Source organism: Molothrus aeneus, chromosome 8, assembly GCF_037042795.1.
Source record: "Molothrus aeneus isolate 106 chromosome 8, BPBGC_Maene_1.0, whole genome shotgun sequence".
Classification (NCBI taxonomy): domain Eukaryota; kingdom Metazoa; phylum Chordata; class Aves; order Passeriformes; family Icteridae; genus Molothrus; species Molothrus aeneus.
Window position 1 is genome coordinate 12224799 of NC_089653.1, and position 12610 is coordinate 12237408.

Sequence of the window (12610 nt, forward strand, 5' to 3'; positions counted from 1 at the left end):
GAGGGTTTATGTTGTGGTTAAATTCTTCACATTGGAGATGTTGTTAAGATAAGCTTATTATGTGGATTTAGGTGTAAAACACACTTTGCTTATAAATGCATGTTGGTGTTTTATAGATCCATATGTCTAGGAAAAGTGTTTGGTAGAGTGGACAGTAGGAGAAGCTAGAAATTAACATGCACTTGGGTGTACAACAGAGTTTCTGGCAATTTCTTGCTATTGAATTGGCATAATGCAATAATGAACTTCAGTGAGACATTCATAATGCAGATGGTGCTGCTGTGTTCTATGCAGATGGCACTGATTTACTGCTATGTTCAACAAAGTAAAGGATGTTTTTCATTGTTAGAATGGATTGACAGCTCTGGGCAGGAATAACAAGATTCTAGACTGTCTTTCCTTCTAGCTGACTGAGTATCTTCAAGGCTGGAAACCAGGGAGAGCCTGAGGTAAATAGTCCAAGACAGTGTTTCTGTTGCACAATTCCTGACAGGTGGCCATTCCTTGTCAGGTAGTTCTGAATGTCAAGGATTCTGTATACAGGTATGAAAAACAATGGTTCTTTTATCATGGGCACAAGAATATTTAAAGGATGATTTTACCCATTCACTTTGTTGTGTGAGTAGGCAGTGAAAAACTGCAGATGTTATGCATGGTCTGGAGGGAACCAAGGCACATAAGAATGCCCTTCACTTTCAAAAGTCAGAAATACTGCTCTGCCTCAGTGTGCTTGCTGCCCATTAAAAAAAAAAAGACCAGGATAGGGGAAAGAAACTGTTTTTTCATATTGCCAAAACCAATGAGAGCCCTGAGTTCTTCCTTTTTTCTCATCCCCTTTTGGGTTCCCTTTTTTCTCCATGCCAACACACATCTCAGGCAGTATCCTCTTCCTTGGTAGCCATGGGCAGCCTGCCTTGGAGCCAGGACTGCCAGTCACACACCATTGTCCCTGAATGAGTAGCAGTTGTGTCAGGAGCACAAATGTAAGGAAGGACAAGAGCACCAAACTAATTTTCACTTGTGACCTGAATAAGGGTTTGAACCAAGTCTCCTGAGATAGGAGGCGGTTGCCCTTATTTTTCATCTGAAAAGCCATTTGGACTGCATATAGACAGTTCCCCTTGAGAGATGGTGTTAGATTGATGTACTGCAGTGTGAAATGGGAGTGTAAATGTATGTGATGTTCATGGGCTAGTGAATAGAGCTAGTTTACTATGGAATGAATTGCCAGCAAAATAAACAGGCTACCTCTAACCCCATCTACTGCTTTTCTTAGTTGAGGATTTGGCTCAGCACCAAATGCACGTTGCTTGTGACGGATTCTTTGTGACACTGATATATCTGGAAAAGTTCAAATGCTGAAAACTTGTGCCTATTTCTATTATGGATATATAAGAAGAGAGAAAGTAGCTTAGAGGAGTGAAAAGAATAGAAGGTATTTATTGCTTCATTGTCACAGTGCTAAGAACTCAGTTACAAGTCAGGAGCCCTTTGTTTCATATGTTTATGTTTGAAATTATCCAGCCTTTGTATTTAATAGCCAGGGAGACTTAGCAACTCTGTTCCAGCCTTCAGTGAGAATGCAGACAAACAGCCTTTTATATTGCACTAAATATTTGTAAGGAAAAAGGGCATTTTTTTACTTCCTGTTACTTGAAAAATGTAAGAGACTTTCAAAGGAAACTGAAATGTTGGGTACCTACTATTTTCCATTATCTAGGCCACTCAGGAGGGCACTTTTCTATACAAAGACTACATTTGATGCTTTATAGTGAAAGACTTGGCAATACAGTTTTAAGTGATCTTGTTTTTCACCTGGCTTATGGTCTGAAATGAGTGTACTACAGGCAATTTGGAGGTTAGTGGGGGACTAAAATATTTAATAATTCTTGTTCTCCCTAGATATAAGAAACAGTGAGAAATAAGAAGATCCTGCAGATTCTTTTAAGTTCGTTGCATTATCTAAGAGCTAATAGTCATCTTGGAGGGGGAAAAAAAAGGTGCCTTGTCAATTCACAGTATTTCAAAACCTCTTACTGTTATGGAGTTGTGGTACTTCTTACTCTACCCAATTTATAATGATATTGCCTAAGAATGAAGGTGGTTAAGCATGAAAAATTTAAAAGCAATAGCTTTAAAATTAAACTGCTGAGGTCAAGCTAATAGTATGTCTACAACTACAGATTTTTCAATACTTTATATGTTCTTTAGCTGTTACAAGGCACAATGGGGAACATATTAAAAAACTTGATAGCAGTTAGGTAGTCATAGTAAGTTGAGGATTATTATGGCTCCTTTATTGAAAGTTGGATTGGTTTGTCCACTATAAATCTCAAATAAGCAGATAATTGTGGGAGACAAAAGAGAAAGAAAAGAATAGGTTAACATGTTCAAACCAAATATGATGTCAATAAAGACTAGTAGCTCTATATACATGTATATATTTCATATGGAAAACTAAACAGAATAATGTCGATTGCCTGAAGTAGTGAGAAAGGGAGAAAAGTCCAGAGAGGATGAGGAACTGGTTTTTGGCAGGTGGAGTTTTTAAAAATATTGAAATGGTGTCACTAAAGTAGCTTACAATAATTTTCCTGTTCTAAGTGAAAGTGGATTGAGGTATGGAAAGGAGACATTCCTTGCTCCTCATCCTTGTACTCTACAGAGCTCTGTCAGGATCAAAAATAGGAACTGGCTTTCATAAAAGATATTTTGATTACAGTGATATGTGATTACATTTTCAGGAAGAAAAACTTTATTGAGATTTCGAAAGATCTTTGACATGAATCCTTTGCATTCATATATTCAAGTTTTTATTGATTTCTTAATAGTAAATCTTCATTTTTTTGTGTGTGTATGTGTGATTACTTGAAAGAGATGCAGTATTTCATAGAACCCCACATGAACCAGGAAAGGTCTCTGTTGAACATTCATCATGTCTGGTAGGATTGGCAAGTGGAAATATCTGCAATTGTCCCATTCTGGCTTTCTAATCAGAATCTATACTAGAGCAAGTTACTCAACAGAGATGGCAAAGATGAAAATATCATATGGAAGGCTTATAAATCCTAGAATGCTCCCAGCTGCTTTTAGTTCTTGTTTCACATTTTTGTTTACTTTTAAAAAGCTGTCCTTAAAAGTACCGCACTTCTCTTTCTTCATCCAGAACTCTGATTTATACCAATAACTGCTGAATAGTAAAGATTATTTCCCATTATATTAATTCCTTTGAATTCTTGTATCAGCATTTCTCAAGTACAACCTGTGGAAGAAACCAGTTTGTATTGTGAGCTGGTCATGTTGCCTTGTATTGCAGTGAATATAAGCCATCAATGCAACCCAAACCCATGTGTCTTGGAATTAAGTTTGAATTCTAATGATGTAGAGGTCAGTTTTTTCCCATATGGATTTCTTATTTAAAGAAGGAAAAGAAAAGGCATTTTACATCAGGAGACGTGAGATGGTAGCTTTGGAGGTCTGAGGAGTAGCTGGACCAATACTTTGTGATCAAAATGACTGATGCTAACTTTGATTTTTTTAATGTGAATAAAGCACGTTTTCTTGGCATGTGCTCTTTTTTGACACAGTTTTGAGGGGAGGGAAGAGAAGGAGACTGGAAAACCTGCTGTATTATTTTTCATCCTATTCATTGATGTTTTTTCTTAATTTGTTTTTTTGTTTTGATAATTAAGAAATCACTGTTTTTACAGGCTAAATTCAAATGTCTTTACAGCAACTGAGTGAAACATTAAGAGCTGAGTGTGAAATTACTGCTTTTTTGAGGGAGAGCATGGTTTTAGGGACACTAAGTAGTCTTTCTCTGATGTTTATTAAGAGCACTTTGAGAAATTAAAACTGAACTATTTATTTAATCTTTGTCTTGTATATTTCTTCATGAACTTTTTTGTTTGTTCAACATTTAATTTTGTGTGACATTTGACCTAACCATGATTCTGTAAGAAATGTGGTAGAAAATTCCACGTTCAGTAGCTGCTTCTTCAAGTCAGAATATGTTGTCCATGTCTGGTTCGGGAGAAGAAGCCAACCAGAAAGCTCAGTGAAAACATTAGTTTCTCTTCTCCTGCCAGCTACAGCAGTCAGATCAATTTGAAAAAAAAAAAAAGAAAACTGGGAAAACCTATTGAGTAATAGATGAGATGAAACCTTTTTCTCACATGGTGATGTGCGCATTCCTGTTTGGCATGGTCTGACCCTCTGATAGAAAGCTGCCCGTGGCTCTGAAGAGTGTGGCTTAAAGCAACAAGCAGATTTTTGGCGTCTGTTCCACTCTATCTGTTCATCAGCAGGGTTTTGTAGCACATCGATTGTGCCAGACCAAGTGTTGCTTGGGTTCTGCAGTGACTCCCAGAGAGGATCTAATCTGTGACCACCAACCTCCTTTCAGTTAATAAATTAAAATCAAACTGACTTTTTATTGTTTTAGTGGTCAAAAGAATAAGTGGTTACCACTGTTAGTAACTCAGCTCTGCAATTTTATGAGGTGTGTGAATGAAGGTGAATTACAGCCGTGGCCTTTCAAAGAACAAGCCCCAGAGCAACCTTGACCAATGTGGTGCAGACATTACATTACACATAACCAGGGTATTGCCGGGGATTTCTTACTGCTCTGCTCTCAGTTATTTTCCACAGTGCAACATGGGCAAGAAACATTGACTTAACCTCAAGCTATTTTCTTTCTGAGGCATCTAGGAAAATTGTGGTTAGCATTTAAAAAAAGTTTTTTTCTGATCTACTTCATTTGTTGTTAAATGTTGATGTCACAGAACATATTTTTATTTTTAATCATCAGTGTGTTGATTCATCAGGGTTACTGGCAGAAGCCAGGTTAGGAGATAGGTAGACTAAGCTGTCCTGGAGTGTTGTTTTTTTGCCAGGCCCCTTGCCAGCGAGCTGCCCACCAGCTGACGGGCGACCTGACAGGCGTTGTGGCTTTGGGACTGTCCTGCAGACTGCTGGGCAGCGAGGCTCCCCAGCTGCCCACTTGATTGCTTGCCAGGCTTCCTAAGCCGAGTCTCTGCAGGTGCAAATCCTGCTGTTCCATCAAGAAAATAATTTGTTTCTATAAGCAAAGCACTGCAGCCCCAGGCAATTAGTAAGGCACTAAGTTTGGCAACAGGGATTGAAAATCTGACAAAACATGGAGATTCCTAGGGGCTTGTGGTCTTAGTTCCTAATAGAAAACCAATTTGGGTGACTTGAAACTTGTGTACTGAGAAAGGAAGGAAAAGTCTTAGAAATAGAAAAGGCTTTCCATTTGATGAAATGATTATATGGAAAAAACAACTTCAGTTTTGTTCTTAGGTAGAAAAGTTCAGTTTTCAACTTTGTTTCAATGATTTTAAAGATATTTTAGGAAGTTTCTGACATCTTTATATTCATATTTTAGGGAGTTCTCAGCTGTGCAGATCTAAGTTTGCTTTGGAGGTCAGTTCTAAGCCCAGTCGTATTTCATGGAGTTTTCAGGCTTTTCTGTACTGGAAAGTCAAAACTACATGGTGCAAAGGAACCATTAGAAACAAATGTTATGTGTTTTCGTTCTTCCCCACCTGCCAGGATGTTTCCTTGATGGCTGCAGCCAAGAAAACCATTACAGATGAAGATCAGATTAAAATAGATTGATTTAGAGTCTGCAGCATACTGCCTTTGGGGAGACTTCTCTCTATAAAAAAGATTTATGTGTGTTCTTATGTATCTGTATGTTTTAGACATACACATGACATAGAGTGCAACAGGATGCAGAAAGAGATAAATCAGATAGGTCTGCAGCTGTGGAGGGAGGTCTGGATTTAGAAGAGGGGCTCTAAGAAGGCCTGCGGGCTTGCAGTGTGTGTAGCTATTTTTTTGATGGGTCTGGTTTTTGTTTTCAAAATGCTTCAGTCTTATCTTCTTTACCTATTAGTAATTTGAAAAATGCAGGGCACTGAGCTTGCATGTTATGGAAGTTAGAATCTGAACGTATGTGTGCTAGAGTGAAGGACATTCTGGCAGCCCAGCCTATGGAATTCAATTTCTGCACTGTCAGGAGAGCAGAACTGTGGATGTACACATGAAAGGCAATTCTGGTAAAGTCTTTTTCATATAGTTACTATTTTCAAAATGTGAAGCAAATTATCTCATACAACACACTGTTTGGTAGTGATACACATTTTGCTCAGTGAACTTCCTTGAAATTTTGGCTTTCCTTCATGGATCTCTAATACAGAGAGCCAACACAGGGTTTTAAGATTGTCTCCAGCCCCTTACCTTTTCATTTGGAGCTTGAGACTCTAGTTCCATGTTCTTTGATGCTGGACCTACAATCTGCTGAATTTGTCACAGAAATTTGACTTCAGCCTGGCAAGTCAGAAGGATTGAATTTCTTTTGAATTAACCAAAATGCTGGCTAGATGCTGTCTACCTTGAGGGATGAGCTGACAATACAAAGCTTCAAAGCCTTGAAAAACCTGTTAAACCAACAGAACAAGTTTGTATAAGTGATTAAGTCATGTGCTGGATCAACACTTAAGTCTGCTTTACAGAATTGGCTTTAATTAGTAATCCTTTATGGCATTTTCTATTGAAGCTACAATATAGAGCCAATCATACTGATGGCCTGCTGAAGTAAGACCTTTCCATCAAGAAGGGTTATATACTACAGATAGTAGTTAAACTCTATTTATTTTGTGCCATAAGCCTCTTTGAATTTTGCCAGACCATTCAAACAGACAAAATCACATCCACTGCAATAAAAATATCATCTACAAACACATGTCATCAAATGGAGAGTCTGAAATAAAGAATGAGAAAGAAAGGGTGATAAATACAGAGGCAATATGAATTCAAGGTAAATCTCTTGATACCAATAAAGGATAAAAATCAGTGTGAAGCTATGAACTGTTGTTAAAATCTTGAACAGAGGCTCTTGCCCTTGCTGTCACTTTCAGAATTACAGCTTCGTCCCTAATTTCTTTTGTGTCTGTCTTCTAAAAATGTGGTAACAGATGAGGAGAAAAGCACAGTTCATAATCTTGTCTGCCTCTGATTTTTTGCCATATAGTACATGTAGTAGCCGTCCTTATACAGCCATCCTGTTGAACTGATTGTCCCAGTTCCATCTGCATTTTCATCCAGTAGTTGGATTTTTCACATTATAGTAACCTGGGGCAACATGCTCCTGGCTGATACTGCAAACTTCCTTCCTCTGGGCCACCAAAAAGAAAACAGGTAGCACAAGTTTTTGCACAGCTCAAAAGAAAGCTCTGGTGCCTTTAGGTTGAAAGGGTTTATTACTTCATATTCATGTCTGGATCATGCATCTTTTTGCTAATGTAATTTTGATTCATTGATCCAGGTTGAGAAAATGCCCTGTAGTAGTGGCCTCTTTCTTAACTTCACAACTTTTTTGTCTAGACAATATAGTGGTACCTCAGCACTCACCCTGCACTGCTAGGTAGGGCTGGGTAAAATATATAAATTATGTGCATCTTTGTACAGTTTAGACTACTGCTGATCTAAGAGTTCTTCCTGCATAAACCAGGTTAAATAAAGCAGCAAGACACCAGTAAATAGCTTGCTTCTAATTATCCTGTACATAAAGAACATTTGGAGATTTGAACTGTTTCTAATAAAAGTTGGTTTCAGCCTTTCAATGTAGGGTTAGTATAGGAAAGCTATTTCCATGATTGAAGTGCTGAGAAGCAGCTTGTAGCAGACAGCCAGACATAACTCATATTCTATGGAACTTTAGATACTATTTAGAAAAAAAAAGAGAGGCCTTTTTTTGTGTTTTTAGACACAGCTTTGAGCTTTATGGCTTAAATATTAGCAATATTTCCTTTTTTTTTTAAATTCAGCTACATATTGTTGAAATAGCATGGCATAAACAACCAGATGAAGACAATCTAATGATCCTTCTAATGTAGAATCAGTCAGTTTAGCCTAAAAAACCCCAAGGTTTTTATTTAGCCTCCTTTTAATCTGCATATTGATGCTGCCTTTCTCTCTGCGCTTTTTATTAATATGAAAATCATGGAGTCACAGGATGGATCAGATAGGAAGGGACCACAGTGGGTCATCTGGCCAATCTCCCGACCTCCCTGTTTAAGTGGAGTCATTCCAGAGCCTCTTCATGTAGATTTAGGTTGTTGCTCATATTGAATGTCTTCAGTTCTGCTGTTGTGTGTTAAATAACAAAACTCTGCTTTTAAGATGTGGGGGGGTCTATGTACTACTGTTATATGCAAAGAGCTTGACATCCAGCTAAATTCCAATGAGTAAATAACTGCTAGGTATGATAGAGCTTTGAAAAGGAAGGGCATTATGCATATGAGAGTATTATTTTAGATGTTGCACAGGATTGCTTTACTCAGTCTGCAATAAGACAGAAATTTCCTGACATTATCATTAGCCAACAAACAGGGTGCTAATAAAGAACAGCTGCTGAAATAGCTGTATTTTGAGGCCCTGATTTGATATTGCAAAACCTTTTATTGCCAGCAGTGATATGAGCAGCACATACATGAAATTAAGTTGCAGATTTTTGCTTGTGTTGGTGACAGTTACTGTGTGATGGAAGAGTTTGTACACTGGACATATTGGTCTAGAGTAGACCCAGTGAGTCCTACAAAGTCATTTTCAAAGAAGCAGAATTGGACTGTGAAAACAATTAAAAATTAGGTGTTATGGAGCAAACCTCATCCTTTATGAACCTGCCATTATTTTACCATGACATGCCAAATAGTGATGCCAGTTTTTATGCCAGTATTGCTGGCCATCCTGTGGGTTTGGACTGCTGTAAGTCAAGGTGGCACTTGGCCTGTAGACAACATGGAGAGAGGACACAGTTGCTGCGTCTATCCTTAACACAGAAATGAAAATTATTTTGACGTACTTTACAAAAGTGCACAAGAGTCAGATATGTCCACTACCAAGAGGATTGTCCTAATGACATTGTGTAGTGTTATATGTTCCTGTGTTCATTTATCAGTTTTGGAATTATTTCCACTGTAATGATATCTTTCCTGGCTTGCTAGACCTGACCATAAGGGCTTACTTGAGTTTTGGCTGAGGTATGTTAACATCTGTTCCTTTTATTTTGATGTATTAAAGAAAGAGAAATACAAGAAGCATTTGAAAAAGAAAAACCAACCTAACAACTATTGAGAGATCTGCTTCTGAGAACAATTTCAGTCTGTCCAAAAGTTATATTTATAAGTTAGGAAGACTTTCCTGGCTATATAAGAATTTTGTTGTGTTTCTGTACAAAATGGCAAAGTCAAAAAGCTTATTCTGGAGGAGGATACAAGACAAGAGCAAGTGAATTTCTTCTATGTTTACTATGATTCATTCAAAAAGGTTAAGTTTTACTTGCATCGTTTTGGCAAGGATATAGGATCCGGAGCAAGGATATTTCTCCTTTGCTCATTTGCTAACACCAATAATGAGAAAATCTCATATGAAAATAGAAAAAATTGTGTGGGACTCCTGGTTTTTTCACTATAAGCATTTTTAAATAGTGAGAAAGTATTGTCATGCACTAGAACTTTGAAAGCTTGGTAGCAAACACCTGACAAGCTATTTTTTTCTTTTAGACTCTTGAATATAAAGAGCTCACTTTAAAAGTTTGTTGATGTTACTTTAGAACATATTTATTCCAGCTTCACTGGCCTGCAGGCTGCCTCCAGGAGCTCAGGAATGTGAGTCAAAAATACTGCAGTGCAGTTCTCAAGTCTTTAGGATAAGAGGTTAAATCACATGGAAGAGCTAGGAAGACCACTGCTTTTCATATATCAGATGTCATATGCAATTTTAATACTTCTTTTTTTCTTATTTGCAACATTAGCAGCAGAAAAGTGTTGGTCTATAGTTCCAGGAATTTCTGTCAGCTGATACCCTTTAATTCCTTGTTCTTTGCAGATAGGAGTGAATGATTGCATGTGCTGAGAGGTAGGTAGCCAGTACCACACAGAGAGGAGAATGCTGTAAGAAGCAACAGAGAAGTCTCAGCCTGCCCATTTCTCTTCTCCTGAAGAGCTTGGGGCAATAGCTCTGCATTCCAGACACCGTAGCTAAACCAAACTTGCAGCTGCATTTTGTTTTCATTGGCTGAAAGAGGCCACCTCTGAGGGTCCTGATCTCAGTTCTAAAGAATTGTTTTACTTTGGAGGCCAGATAGGCCTCCAGGAATTGTGGATTATTTCAACAGGTAAATGAGAACTGACCAGAGAGTGTTACTGCAAAGCCTATTAGAGTTTGTATATGCCCAAACCTTTGGAGGTCTGGAGGCCCTACAGAGTTCCAGCACTCCCAGGATACTGTTAGGATGCCCTACCTTTGGGTTTTTCCATGCTATCCTGAGGATTGTCTTTCTTCCCAAAGTCAACTTCATGTTAGTGGGTCATCTTAGAACTTTGGGGTTATTTGGAAGTCATGTTTCTACAATTCAGTGCTAATGCTGCCTTTGGAAGAATAGTGTTGCATCTCTAAAGTGAGTTTTAAAACATCTTAAAATGTGCTCTATGAGTATCTTTTCCTGTCTGTCCAGAAGAGGAGTATCCCTGATGCTAATATGAAGTCCTTTAACAAATGTGTGCATGTAAAGTATACACTTGTGTGTTTATTAATGTGCCTGGTAATGATGGGCATTAGCATGTCATTCACAAATAAAATGACATAAAAAAGCAAACCCAGAATTAGCTTCAGAAGCTTTGACAGAACAATTGTTATTGCCAGAAAGACAATTGGAATGTGAATTTTGTCAGCCTGCAAAAAAAAATTAGCTTAATTCTTGCTACATAGAATGTACTTAGACCTGAGAAAGCAAAGAAAAATACTTTATGTATTTAAGAAAAGAACCCAAACAACCTTCAGACTCAATGTTTTGATCAAAGCAGTAAGAAGCCCAAGTGTGCAGCAAAGCATAGAGACTGATGGTATGTCTGAAATGTCTAGTTGCAAATTCTTCTGCAAGTCATCAGTAAGGTTTATTAAGGAAATTAGAGACTTTTAACTTATTCTTGAATATCTTTTAATGTGTTTTCAATATCAAAATTATAGCACCATAGGTTCCACATTCCTAGCTGAAAGTCAGTGTCATTTTTATATATTGAACTGCTTGTGCTGAATTACTAAAGCATGTTCTTCCAAAGCAACTTCAATATTATGGACAAAACTCATTACAAATCTTTGTTTCCTTTCATTATTTTCTAACTAGAGAAGTGGCTCAGACCAGAATTTAGGCCCTACACACAACTCAGACACATGGATGTTCCTAGGCAGGTTCTGCTCAAAACCTAAGTACAGCCAAATAAAAGGATAGGCGTTTTCCTGCAAGACAAAAGACACCTGAGGCTCACCCTGAGGCTGGACCACAAGCTCTGCAGGCTCTCTGTGTGGCTGTACATGAAGCAGTTCTGGACTCCTTAGTGATGGTATTTCCCTTGGTGTCTTGTATCGCTTCATTCCACAGCCTTCAGTAATTCAAATATTGAATGCTAGGGTGGTAGCATTCCCTCCTTCTCAGCCTCCAGAAACAATTGACTTCTTGGTGTCCTTGGAGGCTTGGAGAAATAAAATTATGCTTTTGGCACAAAGGACTTGAAGTGTCCCTCAAGCAGCCAGAAGAAAGGACTCAGCAAATTTGCTCTGTTGTTTTGATAGTTATATGCATTTATTTAGGCTATAAACTTATTTGGTGATAGTGCTTTAAAAAGGGGTTGCAAAGACACATGTTACTTAATGATATGCCCAATTTAACACTACCTTGTCGTGCAAAACATGCTTCCCAAGGTTGTGCAAGGAGAAAAACCACAAGTAGTTGTGCATAACTTAGTTTTCCAGTGGAAGTTCAGGTTGTGCCTCTTACATATGGGGCATTGATTTTCAAAAAAGACAGCTAGTACCTGCTCAAGGTACTTAAACTGACTAGGAAAACCTGTGGAAACCAAATGTCTTCAACCAGATGTTGCTAGTATTCAATTCACATTGCTATTTGTACTAGATGTTTTCAAGGGCTGTGGCTTGCTTATGGTTATGTATTACAGCTGCATTTTTTTCTTTAAAAATAGTTTGATTCTAGAATAATCCATATGCAACTGTCTCTAGCAAAATTTTCATTTAACCAAATGTTTCTACTTCCTACTATAAATATCAAAGCAAGTATTTTGCTCAGCTTTGCAATTTTTTCAGATGTCAAGTATGTGTTCTGGTTATTGTGACTTATGCCTTGAATTAAAATTAGGGTCATATTCCATTACCTGGAAGCATTGTCATGGAGAAAGCTTGCACTGGTTTGCTGTGTTCCCTACATCTTCCTCACTTCACTTCAGGACATATGTTTTTATTGGTGATGATGGAGACAAGAAAGTGAAAAAACCCCAATAAACAACCACCCTTAGGAGCTAAAAGTGCTTCTACTCTCTCATCTCCCTTCACTTGTTATGTATAATAGTTCTTACTTTCCCCGTGTTCCACTCCCTGTGCTCACTTTGTCTACAAATCTAAAGTTAGAGAAATAAACACCGTGATCTGCAGAGAAATAGATTACACAGAGTGATTTCCCTTCTGGGGAATAATCAGATGTGCTGGTGGGAGCTAGCAGAGAGTTGACCCT